The 14151-nt window shown below is 41.7% G+C and overlaps 1 long non-coding RNA gene across 1 annotated transcript in view; it reads left to right on the top strand.

Annotated features, from left to right (window-relative positions):
- LOC140001686 (uncharacterized) overlaps nucleotides 1–10716 on the top strand; it is a 58186-nt gene extending 47470 nt beyond the window's left edge. The window contains exon 2 of the long non-coding RNA XR_011807165.1: nucleotides 10450–10716. This is a non-coding gene — a long non-coding RNA (uncharacterized lncRNA). The remainder of the gene's footprint in view (nucleotides 1–10449) is intronic.
- The last annotated feature ends 3435 nt before the right edge of the window (nucleotides 10717–14151 follow it).

Here is a 14151-nt window from a genome sequence, read left to right as displayed (position 1 = left end):
CTACCAAATACTGTGACTTTCAGCAAGTCTCTCCATGCTAAACATAACCATCACCCAGCCCCACGTAGAAGTAGGTAGGAGGAAGGTTCATCCAAACACTGCAGAAACGATTGAACAAAAATGCTTGTGATGGAATGGGAAAACGTTTGCTAGAACTTGCTTCCTGCTACTTTGGACTTCTTTTGGTGCTTGCATTATAATGTTGAGCAGTCACAGAGAAGTATATGATTTAAAATTTATTTAAAAACATTGGAAAGGTCCTTTATTATATGAAAGTCTCATTAATGCCAAGAAGTCATTATGTCCAAGAAATTCAAATTCAGATGCCTTAGGTAAGAATAACCATATACTTTATCAAACCTTCAGAATGCCTGAGCACCTGCAGATAACATTTAACAGTAGTTCATTATGAGAACCTAAATATGGATTAAAGGATTAATTTTAGACGTTGAATTGTGAAAAGTTTAGCTTATATAACTGAGGGCCACATGGCAGGTTGTTGGATTTCACTTTATATGTAGAATCACAAATCCTCTTAAGTAGGAGGAAAGATGCAGGAGAGGTTCCAGTCTTGTATGCCTTTCTTGCCATCAACTGTTTCTTCCAGAAAGCCAATAGAGAATGAAAAAATCCTAGGACTTAAGGTTTCTTTCTCAATTTTCTTTCACAATTGTATTAACAAATATGAATGATTCTGCAGTAAAACCAAACCAATCAACCAAACACACACACACAAACACACACACACACAAAATCTCTAAACAAAACCAGTAATTTTAAGCCACAGGCAGGTGCTCTGAATGCAGACACTTCCACCAGCTGATGACATTGCCACGTTCAGCTGCTATTTTGCCCTCTGCAATTTGTAACTCTCTTTTCTTTTTCCCTTTCTGCAAGCTCTTTGGGTCTGCCAACAAAATGATTCCCGTGAACACTCCCAAACTCAGGCAGTAAAAATAGGTGATTAGAGTTATTTTAGATACTGTTGGGTGATGGGGATCTAACATAGCTGAATCGGGGGTGGAGAGGAAGTCGTGTTTGACTAGGAGCAGTATGCCTCGGTAGACAGAAGAGAAAATTTGGAAGAGGGCACTCTTTTCATGAGGCAAACATACTGATTTCAGCCTCACACCTTCAGACTAATTAGCCTGAGATAAAGCGAGTGGATTTTAACTTTGCTTTAAATAGTGAAGATAAGCCGGTAGTGATTTAACAGTAAATGTTACAGCAAAGAGTTTCAGGACTGGAGCTTAGCCAAACAAGCAATGTTGGTTCATGTTCAGTTCTAAGTGGCAAATCATGTATTACACAAATACCTATGCTTTTCTTAATTAAATATTTCTAGTCTCCGTCTCCTTCTCCCACATTGTGGCAGTAAAAACTCTGCCTTTTTAGAATTTTATCTGGTTATATGCAGTATCAGCTGGGGTCAAAGATCGTTCTTTGCTGTTATTTTGAGCCCACTTGCGAAACAGGAGCTGCACAAAATGTCAGCTCGCTTGTGGCCTGTGAACGTGGCACTCGAGCAACACTTCAAAGAGGCAGCTTGGGGGAAATTCATTCTCAGCTCACTGTGGGGGCCCATGTGATTCCTACGGGGCCCCGTAGGCACTGGCGACAGCTACGTGGCCAGAGCAGTGCATCCTTGTGTATGGGAAATGAGTCTTTAAAATTTCACACAAATTAAGACTTTCACCTTCAGGCAAAGCTTCGGTGCCTGTTGGAAAATCAAAACAGCTCCTATCCCCTTTCTTATGCAAAAATATAATAATGAGACTGGAGTAACAAAGGTGGTCAGTAAGACTTTCCGCATCATACTTACCTGCTTGTGACATTGTGGTCCATGAAACATTACAGCAAAACCCCACAAAGTTCATCGTAGACTAGCATCATTGCAATTAGCACAGTGAAAATCAGAAGACATGGAGTAGACTCGTGTTCCTTTGAAATATGTGATTTCATCAAGACAAAATAAAATCTGTATAGAAATTAGATGATTTAATGAGAATTTTGCTCTGAGGAAAACTCAAAAAATGTAATTGATATCAAGGCAAAATATTCTCTCATTTTTTAACCAGAATTTCCAAAAGAAACAAATTCTGAAAGAAACAAAATGATTTAGAATGATTTAGAGACAACATAGAAATGTTCAAAGAAAAGCATTTTGATTTTCTACCTAAAAAACTGTTTCTGATAGCTGTGAAACAATCCCTTTTATGGAAAAGAGGTAAATTAGCTTTCAGTAACAATATCAGCATCTTTATTTTGCTTCAGTCTGGAGTCAGTTTTATTATCAAACTTACTCACCGACTAGAAATTTCTCCTTCACACAGATCTTTGTTACATGAATATGGGTTGTATTCCTGGAAGGTTAATTTCTCATGGATAAATGCTGCAGTTTCTTTGATGATCCTCAGCAATTAGGGACCCTTATCTTGAAAAGCTGATGAGGCTATCACTGCCAGTTCACTGCCCCCGTTCCTCCCTCCCCTCTCTGCCCTACTTTACCCTCATCCCTCTCATCAATACTTCAACCACTTTTCAGACAGCTCCAAGACTACAGGGCAGTTTTTTAAGGAAAGCAAAGTTGGCGATGTGTTTCCATAAAATGCCATACTGATGGCTGCATTGATGGAAGAGCCACAGACGTCTTGCTGTGAAGGGCAGAGGGGGCTGCCAGAGGCAGGACTTTTGTCTATTGGCATCTTAATTGCCAGATTTCAGAACTGAGAATAAAAATGCAAACCCTGATGCTGCCTCTGGCAGCTTCTTGGAGTTGTTCTGATTAACAGCAGCCTACAAAACACTGAAGAAAAGCTTTGAAGAGCAGGAAATGATGGTGTTGTAGGGAACAGGATCAAAAAAAAAAAAAAAAAAGAACTAGGATTCAGGAAGAAGATCTGTAAATTAACTGTAAATTTTAGTAGCTAAAGTAGCAAATATGAGGCAGTGAAAGCAAAGTTGTAGCTAAGTAGAAAAGTCTGGATCCCATATGGCATATATCCACCCAGGTAGGAGCAGCCTAGGACTGAAGGAGAGGGAATGGAAATTCCCATCTTTTTTAGCAATTTACCACTGCCTGCGTGCAGGTAACAACTTCTCTATGTATCAGTTCTCCTGAATATGAAATATGCAGTAAAACTGAGCCATTATTGCAGGCCCTTTGACACAGGACATCAGGGAGTGTGGGTTGTCCAGGGTTTGTAGTAACACGACTTCTTGTAAGCCCAACAGTGGAACAAAACAGTTTGTAGGCTTCTGCTTGCTTAAAGTCCTCAACTAGAAGAACTAGAAGATGTTATCTGACAAGCAAATAGTGTTTTTGTTGCTCATGTGGGCTGAAAAAAAAAAAAGAAAGTCTTCACCTAGACCTGATGCAAGAACAGACTGAGTTTTTGGAAGCAGAGGTAGTCCAGGTTCTCCATCCCTGGGTGTTTTCAAAGCGTGATGCAATAAAACCCTGAGCAACCTGCTCAGATCCCTTTCCTGACCCTGCTACGAGCAGGAAGTTGGTTTACAGAGCTCCTGAGGTCCTTTCTAGGCTTAATTATTTTATCATCTTGTTTTTATTTTCCAGTCCCAATTAAAGCAAAACAATGCCAAACCATGAGCAAGAGAATTTATACAGATTACTTACTGGTCCCTTAATGTTGCTAATGTGTGCAGAAACAGAAAATTGCCCTGATTCCCTAGAGGACCTAGGAGATGGATCTAAGGAGAGCATCCCATACATGCAGGCCATGACTCTCTGCGGGTTTTGAGGTATCAGCCCCCACTTAGTGCTCGTCAATGTACCAGTAAATAGAGATTTCCTATTTTTCTTTTTACTTGCTTATCACACCTCCCCTACACACTCCCTTCTGCAATTTGTAACTCTTGCAGCGAGATACAGCAAAGTCTTCATTTCACCTCCCTGTCAATATTTATTGTGTATGTGTAATTTGAAGGTTTTAAGATAATGAAATAAAATTCTTGCCTGCATTCATCAAGTCTGATATGTCTGCAGCATACAAATTCAATACAGAACGACGTAAAACTACCATAGGAGACAGTGAAATAGATCAACCTCTGTGTAATTGAATGAATGAATTTTCAGTCATAGCAGCAATGCCAGTGGGCAAAAAGTATTGTGGCCTTCCAGGTCCCCCAGCAAAACCCTTTTCTGGCAGTTCCATGCCTCCAAAGTTGCCAAATGCCAAAGATTCATTGGCAAACATTCTGTGTTTTCACACTGCTACATAAAACATGTAAGGTTCTCATGAAGGTGTCATTTTAAGGAATGTGCCCATTTAAAGGAACAGCTCTTTTAAGTAGAGTTAATTTTAGATTTTAGGATTAGAAATGGTCTGTTATGCTTGAGCTGCAAGTAGTGACTTATGGTTACTGCCTGGAAAATGTAATTCACCTGAAAATTATTATCTTAAGATTGCTTAAGTATCACTGGCTAATGTGAACAAAGTCTTGATTAAGGCAGTTTTAAGGAGGTGCATTGCAGGGTATGGAGATTTAGAGGGAAACAGTAGTTTCCCAGAGCTGTTCGCATATTTTTCATAATCAGTCAGGCCCTCCTTCTTCCCCCTCCTCCTGGTTATTTTGATACTGCTGAATTCATTTACATAAATTATTAGATATTGAGTGGGGAGACAGAGTGAGAGAAAGAAAAGAGGGCGAAGTGTCTCGAGCAATTCCTCTGGGTCAGTGGGGGAGAGTACCAGAGGGGAGCTGAAAATTAGGACGATTTAAATTAGTCATTGGTAACTGAGAAAGTAGAACAATACCCTAGACACTGAGTGAAATGTGGAGGGAAAGGGAAAGAAATCTCTGGATAACTGTATTGCTGCTGCAGAAATAGATGCAAAGATGTTCCTGGGCCTGCATTAGCAGAGATTTCTTGAGTCCATAACAGCACAAATCACATGGCAGAATTAAGGGGGAAGTGGGAGAAGAAAGCGAAAGCTTTATTATTGTCATGTATTACCTGAAACAGGGAAAGTTATCTTTCCTACCACAGACCAGAATAAATTAACTCCTTATACGGACAAGTGGAACCATTTTAAGCAATTCAGTTTGATTGCAGACATCCACATCCTGGGCTAATTTGTAGTGTTGGGGCTGGAGCCTTACTCATACTCTGCAGAAACAGGAGAGAAGCCAAACACATCAGTGTCACGTTGACACCACAGCCCTGGGGAAGCAGTCCCTCCCGAGAAACTCCTGCTGGATGTTCGTGCCATGAACCGTGTGTGATTTATACTTGTGCTCTGATTACAGCTAGTTGGGAGTTATTCTTAGCTTTCCATTCAGAAATGAAAATTCATCTTTTTTTTTTTTTTTTCTTTTTTTTTTTTTTTCCCTAGAACTTAGATATTTCAGTTGGGCAGATCCTCAGATGACATTTCTGAGCAAAACCAGAGAAACAGGGAACCAAAGACAATAACCAAGACAGGAATGACACCAGCTGTAAACTTAATTTAAAGATACCTTACAGTCAATTTTTTTTTTTGGTGTAAAACAGAATAGAGAGCCCTTCTGTACCCAATATGGCCCGGTGATTATCCTGGTTAGTGCAGTATTTTGTTGTGGGTGTCACCATGGGCAGCTTGACTGCTGTTGTTCAGAGGGAGAAAGGCTGGGAAAGGCTCTCAGTGTTGCAGCCCAGTGCTTTTCCAAAGAGTCTCTCCTAGCCAGTTCTCATCTGCAGTCCCTTGATTTGCTTATATCCATTTTCACACAGGGTTTGACAAGTTTAACTTCAAACAACCCCCTCACCCCTCTCCAAAAAAAGGGAGGGGGGCTCTAGGTCAGCACGCTGACCCAGTAACTCACAGATTTAGACTTTCTCCCTCTGGCAATTCCTTCACTAACACCAAAGGGGACAGGAAAACTGTTCACTGCCTATCGTCCCTTCTTTGTATTTGGTATCCCTCTAGCTACACTCTACATTGCAAATAGGATATTTTGCATTTTCTATCCCCCTCTGTCTTGCTGCCTGGTTGTGGCTGTAAAAGAGAAGACTGAAGGCTTGTGTTTGACTTCTAACTTCACCTCTGCTGTGTGTAATCAGTGGTGTTTTTCAGGCAGAAAGAACACGCGTAAAGTCTCATGTTTGCCTTTTGTTCCACATGAAAGGACATCACACATCCTGTTGTTCATCAGTCAAGGTTATTCCTCTTGGCTGCCTGCCTGCTTCTCCCATTACTTGTGCCTTAAACTCTGCCTTATTCACTTTCCTGTAGCTTAATGCGCCCCTGGTTTCCTTGCTCACCCCAGGCTTGCCAGGGGAGGCATGGTTCTTTCCAGTTATCCCTACTCCTGATACCCTCACTCTTGCCTGATATCTGCATAACAGAAATGTCACATCTATATTTTTATGTCCATAGTGTAGACCATGAAATACTTAGGGGTCATGCAAGCACTAAAATTAACATTCTGACTCTGAAAATGAGACCAAGGCATAAACGTGGAGTCAGCAATTGTACTCTTGGCAGTGCCATCCTCTTGAATCCACACCGGTTTGACACTGCAGGTGGAGATCGCAAGAACTCTGTTCCAGAAAAGATTATAATTTTCAAGTCTAACTTTGCTGCAAGTTGGAATGAAACCAAACAAAAATATTGATATCTCCAAGAATGAAAAGTTCAGGGACTAGTGAAACACTTTTTGAGAACACAACAGCTTCATTCAGATTTTCCATTTTTAATGCCCTGCATTTTCTTTTATTTTTATTTATTTTTCTTTTTTTATTTTTGTCAGAACAATGCACAGAATGAGAAATGAACCCCCCCCTCCTTTTCTTTTTTCAAATGTCAAAAATGGGACAGACTGACATGGCTGTCACTCCTCTCTCCTTCTCCTCCTCCTCACCCCTTCCCATTTCTTCCACAGGAAATCTTGGCAAAAATAGATACAATTTTCCATATGTGAAGTAAGTGATAGAAGCACCCACGCCAGGTTCTGATGCAATCTACTGTCATCCCAATCTGACATGACATTGCCAAACAAGTTGATTGATCTGTAGGGTCTATCTTCCAGTGACAAGCACAAACTTGTGAAGGCTGGCTACCAACCAGAAGATTTACTGGTAAACTTAGAGCAATGTTTTAGCAAGTCCTAAAGTTCTGTATACATGTAGGTCTGGGAGTTTGTTATGAGCTCCATCATCATGTCATTGCTGTTTTGCTTCATGGGGATAGTGGTGGGAGACCTCAGAGTCAAGGAGCTGCCTCTGTCTCAGTATGTTTGTGTTAAGGTCAGTGCTTGAGAAGTTGCATGGGAAGAGCCACCTAAGTAGAAATCATGCTGGTGAATGAGTTGCTCTTCCACAGCCAAGTGCCATGTTGTAGAACCGTCATAGTTCTGCACTGCAATTAACCCAGTCAATACCTTAACCCTTGAAACCTTGGTTTTCTATTATATCATATGTTCACAGTCACGTTTTACTGAAAGGATTAGCAAATAGTGCAGCAGCTCTTTGTGTGCTTGAAGTTAGTCTTAATAGAGAGCTGCCATTTTTCCCATCAGGGTTTCTTAGAGAGAGATGAGTGTACACAAGTTGTCTAGAGTACGTGCAGTCAGTCCATCTGTTGCATCCTGGAAATGTCTGTCTTGTAGTGTGAGTACCCAAGCAAAGCGAATGCTGCCCACACTTACTTTTTTTTTTTTTTTTTCCTGGGTGGAAATCTGTGCTCAGAGGGCTCAAGGGGGGTTCGTGAATTACAATAAAACAAACTGATGAGTTCCCTCTGTTCTTGTACTAGAAACCCTGTTCACACTCTTCAGATTCCCCTCTGAGAGCTCCAGTATTACATCTTTATCATTACCTCCCAATCCTGTGATTGCTGCCCACTGCTTTTCTCCCTTGCATATCCCATCCTCTTCCCCGAGATTGCTTCTGCCTCCCACCTTACTGCCCCTTCATGTGTGCCCTTGCTTCTTCCTTATTACATCTCCTGTCCCTGCTCTGTCTTTCTCTCCTTGAGATGTAAGATGTGGCTGGAGATGTGGCAGCACATCAAATGCACATGTGGCAGCACAACAAATTTGAGTCAGATTATCTCTGAGGGGTTGAGGAATGGGTCTTTCCCTTTGAGAATGGGCCTGCTTCCTTGTCTAATGAGAGCTCATCTTGGCATCCCAGACTCCTTGGTGAGGTTAGCAGTTGTTTGGCAGCATGAGCAGAATAGAGCAACTCTTTCTTCATGGGCAGTTAAAGAGGCTCTGGTTGGAAAGCCAAATCTGCTGAACTGTTCCACTAGTTACTTGGGGAGGTCCTGGAAGATGGATTTATCTGTCAGTCGAAGAAGCCCCATCTTACATATAGCTGTTCCCAAAGACTTTCAGCAGCAAGTCTTCTCATTGAATTATAGCATGAACTGGGGACAGATGTACTTCTGTCACTGCTGTTACAAGCTGTTTATGTCACCTGGCTCAGCACTGTACTACCACCCACGGAGTTTCTCTGCACTTTTGTCCATGTAACCACATTTAATTTTCTCCCCTGCTTTCACAGCTGTGATGGTCGATGTATACATGCTTCTTCAAATCACCTGTTTCAAGAGGCATCCCCTGACAATTCAAGGGTTTCTGTTTTCTAGGGGGAGTAGCAGAACTGCCCTACGTGTTTGTGGTGACCTTTTGGCTTCTGACAAATATGTCTGTCATCTGTCTATTGGTTCAGCATCTTTTTCATCTTTTGGTGCAAAGTAAATCTTTTACTCAAATTACTGTTACATTCTCTGTTTTGCAACACTTACATCTTCAGTGCCATATGGTGGAATTTCCAGAACTTCCTCTATTATTTCCTTAATAAATATAAAAAACTTTCAAGACAGAAAATGTGACTTTTTAAGCTTTGTGAAGGATGTTGGTACCTCCCAGGGAATTTGGGGTACTTGGCACAGCTTAGTTTCCTCATCTGCAATCATACAAATGAGGATAAATCACCTTATCAACAGGCAGAGTGACCTGGGAGGAAGCTCACACACACACACACACATAATGGACATGCAGACAGACCACAATACAGCCAAGATTGTGTGCACGGGATTTGGGGTTTGTCATGGTTTGTCATCTGTTGGGGCACAGGAAAAGAAAGCTGAGGTTCTGAGACTCTTTCACTGGCTTTGGCATAAAGTCACAGTGCAATGTCAGGAGAAAGACTTCAACCCAGTTGCAAAAAAGTTGTGTCTCGTATATATTTTTTTTGCTATGTTTTTCTTCAGAGCAACAGTTATTGTCATGTACCAATATGATTGCTGCATTCAGTGTCACTACGGATTCAAGAGCTTCTAATGTGAGTAAGCATGAGTAGGAGCAATGTTTAGTTTTTCTGTGGCTGTACAACACTTAACAACCTTCTAGCACAGTCAACAGGAAGAGTTAGCTTTAACCAGCTTTGAGATATTTTGGTGCAGGCTGTTGTGCAACAGAGGGTAGGCTTGTAGTGTGCACCCTTCCTAACAAGATGCTGTTATTTACTTGCTGGATTTAAAAAGGCACACATTAGAAATTATATGCAGGCACTCTAACGTCAGACTTTCATCATTTCTAGTACCTGTTATTGTTAATCAAGTGATAAATGAGAGTCCTAAGAGCCACTGGAGTCTATCCCTCCTTCCCCATCCCCATTCCTCACCCCTTGCTTCTTTATATCATTTACAATGCAAAGAAGAAAATGTTTGGTGATACGAGAACAAGGAAGGTAGGGTGGAACTGGCGGCTCTCAGCAGTGAAGCACCACCATCAGTGGGTATTATGAGACCATGGGGAGAGCAGAAAAGGGAAAGATGAAGTGATCCTATTTATAAATGTATTCCCCCACTCCCTGTCTGTAGCGTGGAGATATCTCAGCAGCGCAGATGGATCTGCATACTGATGAAGACATGGGGCATCTATGAAAAATGCTGGATCTGGCTGAGCTCCCTGCAGGCACAGGGTCTGCTTGCTCTTCTATTAGAGCCCAACAGAGTCAAATTTTTCAAAGGGTGGATGTGCAGGTTCTGGTGCTGCTGCTGTGGCTGTGCTTCTGCCTAAGAGCAAAGCCAAGTTTCCACTTCGGCAATCAGATAAAGAAGTGCAAAGACACTGAACAAGAGGCTGAACCTTCGAACAAGAGGTAACTTCAAGTCAGCTTATCTGTAGGCAGTGTGAATAGGGGAAAATTAGTGCCACTACAAAGAGGCCATGTAGGATTACCAGCCAGAAAGCCTGGAAAAAGCCAGATCTGTTGAATATAAGATATCAGCTTGCTGAGGTACCTGGGGGATTGTAGGGCAAAATCTGGGCAATTTCTCAAAGCCCAGGCATTGTTCTGCACCAGCTCTGTGAGAAACAAAGGCGAGTTACTGTTTTTTTCCCAATATGTACATCTGACAGTGCCATATGATCACTAGCCAAGTGGCACAATACCCGGTGGAGGTAGTTAGGAGAACTCACATCTTTTCATTACAGATATCAAAGAGTCGAGAAGACTGAGGTCCTTTGGTTCCAACAGACCAAACATACGATGTCTCCTCTGGAGTTAGTGGGAGTTGTGGGTATCCAGCATGCATCCATACCAGAGCCTCAGTAGCTGGCCTGAGATCACACCACAAATCAGTGACAGATCTGCTCAGAGCTCAGGACTTCAGACTCTCCAGCCACCTGCTCTTCTTCTAAGATAATCCTACCTTACCAGTATGATGCTAAAGTGTTTGAAGAAGGAGAATGGAAGGAAGGGTAAGTTCAGTGCTCATAATCTATGAAGGCTCTGAGATTATAGGACCCCACTTGAAGTTTTGGGGGACTGAGATGAAAAACATTGCTGTCTGAAAAAATGCTATCCCCCCCTAAAAGGCCCACTTTAATGTGCTAGCACAGCTGGAGTGATCTCCAGGAGGCAAGGGCAGCTGTGATCTTTGATGAGCTCCTGGTATCTGTAAGCTTCCCTTAATTCACTTTCTTACCCATGACAGCCTTAGTGCCCTTTCCAAAACGGGTCTTATGCCAGTTCCTAGTGAACAGATGTCTGTGCTGCAAGAAACACTGTCACAGCTGACTGCAGTGAGCCGGGCAGAAGCCAAAGACCTGGAGACTCAGAAATCTCTTAGGAAATCTGCCTGGAAAGGAGAAAAAGTTACACTGCAGTAACCCAGTGCAGAAAGATTGAGTGTGCTTGGCTCAGCTGTTGGCCCCAGCTGTCAGAGCTGTAAGTAGCTTTCAACTCGACGTGTGAGCAAGGACAGCACTAGAGCAGGGGAGCACCACGTGCCTGAGGTTCCTCCTCTCCATCCCTGATGCTGGCTTGCTTCAATTGGCCTCTCAGGGTGGACACATGGCTAAGGCAGCAACAATCCTGTCTTGAGCAGCCCCCAGGAGCCATAAGAGCAAATCTGCCTTTGTTTGTCAGACAAGGCACCTGAAATACCATCCAAAGAGATCTCAGAAAAGGTTTTGATCTTTCCTTTCAAGCGTGGACCAGACGTTGCTGCCAGCACAGACTGTTCAGCCTGATCAGCATGATAGATACTCCTGCAAGGAGTACAATTTTAGCTGTTTTAGTACGTATCTGCCATCACCATCTGCTATTTGTTGGCATGAGTATGTGCTATAAGATAACTAGGCTCAATGGAGAAAAGGAGGCCTCATCAACCTTCTAAGAGTTTCAAGTTCATTCTGGGGCTTGTTTTTTTGTTTGTGTTTTAAACATCATGTATTCTGGTGTTTATACAAAGCCTATACAAAGCACAATATGTTCCAAAGGAAGTTTCTCTCCTTTAATTTAATTTAATTTAATATAACTTAATTTTATTTTATTTCATTTTATTGCTAAGCATTTGTGTTGCTAGAGACCTTCAAACAAGGTTATTATCCTTACAATAAGCACTAGAAACACAGTTAATTTGATAGGATAGGCTCTGCAAAGTGGAGAAGACCTTCTCAATCTGGGTAGGAGAGTTTTCAGAGGATGTGCTTGCAACATCTCAGCTGTATTCTTGACCAGGACTTTGTATTTCTCGCACCTTGTTCCTTCTTAAAGACTACGGAAGCAAAATTAAATGGACTCGATGGTGATTTTCTGTCCCAGTTAACTTGAATCTAGTGGGGCCTAAGCAGAAAACCATTCACAGGAATGTGAGAGAGATGATATAGCCTCATCCCTCCCTGAAAGTAATAGTGCAGAAGTTCGGTGTGCGGTATTAGTGGGAAATATTTGTACAGTGCTTTGAAGTTGGGAAGCACTATATAAATGCTAAGTATTATTAACTACATGAATCAGTCATCTTCAGAGAAATCTAACACTGTTAAAGATGGGAGAGCAGCCTCTTCTTTTCTTAATGATAACCAACCCCAAAGTTATTCATAAAAAAATACTTTTAAAAATAGATCAAATGATTTCCCCATCCCGTGATAATCCTTCTGATTGCCCCCATGTTTCAGTTCACTGTATCATCTGAGAGATCAAAGGATGTGTCTGAAGCTGGCGAACCAATCCCACAAAGAAGAAAACCCTCTTCTGCTGTAGATAAACAAAATACAATTTCCAGATAACATCATGGTGCTGATCAAAATAGCTGCTTTTCCAATTAGATTTCAAAGAATTCTTAATTGTTATTGATTTAATCTGGAGATGTGCAGATTCTTCCAGTCAGGAACCTGTTTCACAGGGAGCTTATTACCCTGGGGATTTCAGTTACAGACAGGTTTTAGTAAGCAGCAACAGCCTAGCTGTCAGGCAGGTGACAATAAAAAGGGAATCTGTCCAGATACAGGAGACAGTGCTATTTGTGTTTCTGTTTCCTGCAATAATTTAGAGCACATAGCTTTTTCTATTCTGAAATGACAGCAGGCCTCCCATATGCATAAAGGCACTTGCCTTTATATTATAATAGGCAGGGTACCTAAATTAAAGTTATCTATCATCTATCTATCTATCTATCTATCTATCTATCTATCTATCTATCTATCTATCTATCTATCTATCATCTATCACCTCAGTCTTTCCTTCTGTTTTTGTATTTATGAAGTCAAATCATGGAGATATACTCTGAAACTTCTTTGCTGTTCCCAGGTTGGATACCCCATGTTCAGCAGATATATGCATATGCATGTGTGTATGTATATATATATATATATATATATCTTCCAACATATATATATGTGTCTGTATATATGCGTGTATATATATATATTTGCAGTTTGCCATGAAAAAAAAAAAAAGAAATAGAAGATTTTGTAATGTCTGCTGAACTTCCATTTCAAAGTCAGGTAAAACAGCAGGGGGTGGGCAGAAGGGAGGGAAATGGGGACTGCTGCTTCAGAGACAGGTGACATTTTGGAGCAGAACAACATCAGATGGTTTCCTGTCAAGCAGCAATAAGAGGGGGAAGAATGAAAAATAGCCCCCCCTCCTCCACCTCTTCCCTCTCCAAGAAAATTGCTCTGTCCCAGGCAAATGATGGTGGAAGGATTTCTAATCCTTTGGTAAAGTGACAGTGGGGGATTTAATGCTGTCAGGCAGGTATGACAGTGTCAGGAAGAGTGACTCAGGAAAGGTGACTCAGAGCCAGATGCCGTCAGGAAAATAAGTGCCTGACCCATGAGCAAATCCATCCCTTGGTGCCTACTCTGGCAGACAGGGAACCCACTTTTGAGAGGAATGGAGAGGGTCTGGGTTAGAGTCACTAACAGCATGAGGAAAAAAGATTAAGTCTGGTGCCATAGGGCAAGAAAATGAAGAAGGGCTTGAGGAAGACTGGAAAATAATGAGTGATGTGGAGAGTGATGAGAAACACAGCTCCCTGCATGTCTTAAACCACTGCACTGGCCTCAGGACACCTGTGTTCCTCTGCTGCTGAATGTACTGCCACTAGGAACCGTGGAGGCAAAGAGCCCATCAGTTAATCCTAAAACGAAAGACTGAAAGGGCTATAAATCTTCTCCACCAGGGCAAAAGCCAACCTTTAACTTTATGAGTTAGTTCCAAGGACACTGCATTTCTAGGACTCACGCAGGAATACATGAGCCTCCATGGCTATATAAACCATCTACATGTTAAGTTAATTTGAAAAGTGAATTTTATGTATGGAGCTGTTATGAAAAGCCTTGGAGTAAGAGTCCCATTGCTAAGAGGCTGACAGCACTAGAAACCTCTGGATGGTCCTTTCCAGTTTG

The sequence above is a fragment of the Anas platyrhynchos genome, chromosome 2 (genome assembly GCF_047663525.1).
Source record: "Anas platyrhynchos isolate ZD024472 breed Pekin duck chromosome 2, IASCAAS_PekinDuck_T2T, whole genome shotgun sequence".
NCBI lineage: Eukaryota > Metazoa > Chordata > Aves > Anseriformes > Anatidae > Anas > Anas platyrhynchos.
This window is presented reverse-complemented; position numbering and strand designations above follow the sequence as displayed.